The sequence below is a fragment of the Schistocerca serialis genome, chromosome 8 (assembly GCF_023864345.2).
Source record: "Schistocerca serialis cubense isolate TAMUIC-IGC-003099 chromosome 8, iqSchSeri2.2, whole genome shotgun sequence".
NCBI lineage: Eukaryota > Metazoa > Arthropoda > Insecta > Orthoptera > Acrididae > Schistocerca > Schistocerca serialis.
In genome coordinates, this window is record NC_064645.1 from 501,617,459 (window position 1) to 501,620,613 (window position 3,155).

The following is a 3,155-nucleotide window of genomic DNA, read 5'->3' on the forward strand; positions in this document are numbered from 1 at the left end:
ATGCCTCTGGTGATGGAGTTGTTCCACCTCCCACTCCGCAAATAGAACGACAAGTTATCATTCATATACCTATATGAATATGGTGTCTGTTCTTTCGGACATCCATATAAGTGTATAGTTCTGGCAATACCGGCCATGACCTTCTTCTTCTGTGCGGATGTACACATATTCCCCGAACTCTTATGGGACTTCGTAAGAATGTCTTCCACGAGTAATGAGGGTGTTGGGGTGGGGCACTACGAACGTAGTGTGTGGACATAGAAGGTGAGAATGTGGGTCTCGCAGGAGGCGTGCGCGAAATAGTCCCTGCACTCGCACTTTACTCTGTGCCGTCGGTGGCTCAGATGGATAGAGCGTCTGCCTTGTAAGCAGAAGAACCCGGGTTCGTGTCCCGGTCGGGGCACACACTTTCACCTGTCCTCGTTGATATTTATCAACTCACGTCAGAAGCTGAAGATATTAAAATTAATTCTAATTTAGTTATCATTCAGTCGCTATGACGTTTGGTGAAACTGTTTTACAACTGAGAATCAGTCTGTCGTGACATGGTGACAAGCAGGTCGTAAGTTCTGCTGAAACTGGAGTCCTTTCGTGTGCACACAGTTCACTTGGGTGATAGTGTGTAAGCATGTACGCATGTGTTGTGCATATGGTGAAAATGGTGCGTCTGTGTGAGTTATATCGCTTGCACACTATTTGTGCGAGATAGTGTAGTTCCTTCGGTGCTGCTGGCCTTGAAAAATCAGGATTATATTTAGTTTATTTATGTTCTCTAACAGGCAAAATGTAAATATCCCATCTCATGGATGAGATGAGATGTAATGCCCACGGATGCGCGCGTGAATTTTCCCAGAGCATAATGAAACAGCCGCCAACTTGTCTCTGTCTTGCAGTACAGGTGTCAAGGAGCTGTTTCCCTGGAAGACGACGGATTTGCGCCCTCCTATCGGCGGGGTTCATCAGACCATGCAACGCTCTGCCACTGCACTGAAATTCAGTGCCTATGGTCACATGCCCATTCCAGTCGTAGTTAACGATGTCGTGGTGTTAACATAGGGACATACATGGGCCGTCAGCTGCGGAGACCCATCATTAGAAGTGTACGGTGCACTGTGTGTCCACACACAATTGTAATCTGCCCAACATTGAAGTCTGGTGTTACTTCCCCTCAGTTCGCCGCCTGTCCTGTTTTACCACTCTATTCAGACTACGACGTCAGTGGCCACCCAACCCCACTCGGTTTCGCCACGTGTTGAAGACACTCACCACAGCACTCCTCCAACCCCCGAGAAGTCGTACAGTTTCCGAAATTCTCGTGCCGAGCCTCCGGGCTATCACAGTCTGCCCTCTGTCAAACTCAGATAGACGGCGCGCCTTCCCCATTTTACAAACGGACAGCACGCTCACTGATAAATGCGGGGAGCTTCTCGCCACATTATGTCGAGTTCCCTCAAGCCGTTTTATTACGGATGATAGGTAAGTGAAGTATGATTGTTGGCCTCTTCAGATATGCTTTAACTGGGTTCTAAATTCTGTAGTAATCTTTCTCAATATCAGCAAGCTATGAGTTACATGCATTTGGAATCCTAAAATACTTAGAAATAACCAGCTCGAATGACCTAAAGTCAAACGACTACATAAATCAAAAGCTTATGCCTGACGGAGAGAAATCTTACGGAAATGATTTCATTCACAAAAGAAGAAGTGGCTTACAAAATATTTGTGCGACCCATTTTCGAGTAGTGCTCGTCAGTCTAGAACCCAAACCGTGGTGGTTTAATGGAAGATCCAGTGAAGAGAAGCACGCATGAAGTTGTTTAATTTGTGTTACGAATAGGTTTTACTCTTGAAAAAATCTGAGGGAGTATGTTGCGAGCAAGATATTTCTTTCTCCCACATATCTCGCGAAATGATGACAAGGAGCAATCGGAACTAGACGAGATGTTTACCTGCAGTCATTTTTTCCTCATGAATGGAATAGAGTTGACGGTTAAATGCTGGATGTTCTCTGCACTACGTTCCGCAGATGGCACGAAGATATGACTCATTTGGCTTTCGATGTAGACACTAGGACTGTCTAGTAAAGTTGTTGTCTCTATTTCCGTGGTATCGCATTTCAGTTCCTACAAAACATATGTAGGTGGCTTGTTGTAATACACTAGTGTGATTGTAAATCTATTATCGCTACGATAGTTTTGGCATTTGAAACGAGGTAAAACGTATCACCCTATCAGAGGTCCCTGACGTAGGAGGTGGTATGAGAGCCACTATTGAGTGCAAATTAGCTTTTACAGTATATAGCAGTTCTTCGACCTCATGCAGAAGCCAAGGAATACGTCAATTTTTAGTAGTGGAAAGAGTTTAGCACTACAGAGAAATAAAGCTAGGTGAGAAAGCTGTTGGTCAATTGCCGAATTGGTATGTAACAATTACAGAAGCATACTGTTGACAACAATAAGCAAACTACATTCCAAAATGAAGGAGATGAAAGTCGAGTACGCTGTACATCACGAAAACTGTAGTTTTAATGGAACATTTGTTTAAGACAAGAATCTGAATATAGGGAAAGGCAGTACCACGTAGCTATACCTCAACTTAAGTTTGTATACATTCCACAAATGACTAAAGGATGTACTCTCAATGGACTTGATAATGTGTGTAATACACATCCAACCTCTTTTCGTACTTGACATGTATAGATTAATGATGTGGAGTGTGTTGCGCTTTGTTCTACTGGAGTACTGAGAATTTTTCAAGTTTGATTGCACTAATGATACATATACACTATGTGATAGAAAGTATCCGGACAATTGGCTGAAAATGACTTACAAGTTCGTGGCGCGCTCCATCGGTAATGCTGGAATGCAATATGGTGTTGGCCTACCCTTAGCCTTGATGACAGCTTCCACTCTTGCACGCACACGTTCATTCAGGTGCTGGAAGGTTGTTTGGGAATGGCAGCCCATATATCACGGAGTGCTGCACTGAGGAGAGGTATCGATGTCGGTCGGTGACGCCTGGCAGGAAGTCGGCGTTACAAAACATCCCAAAGGTGTTCTATAGGATTCAGGTAAGGACTCTGTGCAGGCCAGTCCATTGCAGGGATGTTATTGTAGTGTAACCACTCCGACAGAGGCCGTGCATTACGAACAGGT

At 44.4% G+C, this 3,155-nt stretch overlaps 1 non-coding gene across 1 annotated transcript; it reads left to right on the forward strand.

The window, feature by feature from the left end:
* The first annotated feature begins 328 nt into the window (after nucleotides 1-328).
* Nucleotides 329-403, forward strand: Trnat-ugu (transfer RNA threonine (anticodon UGU)). Its single transcript has one exon. It is a non-coding gene; the product is annotated as a tRNA-Thr (tRNA).
* The last annotated feature ends 2,752 nt before the right edge of the window (nucleotides 404-3,155 follow it).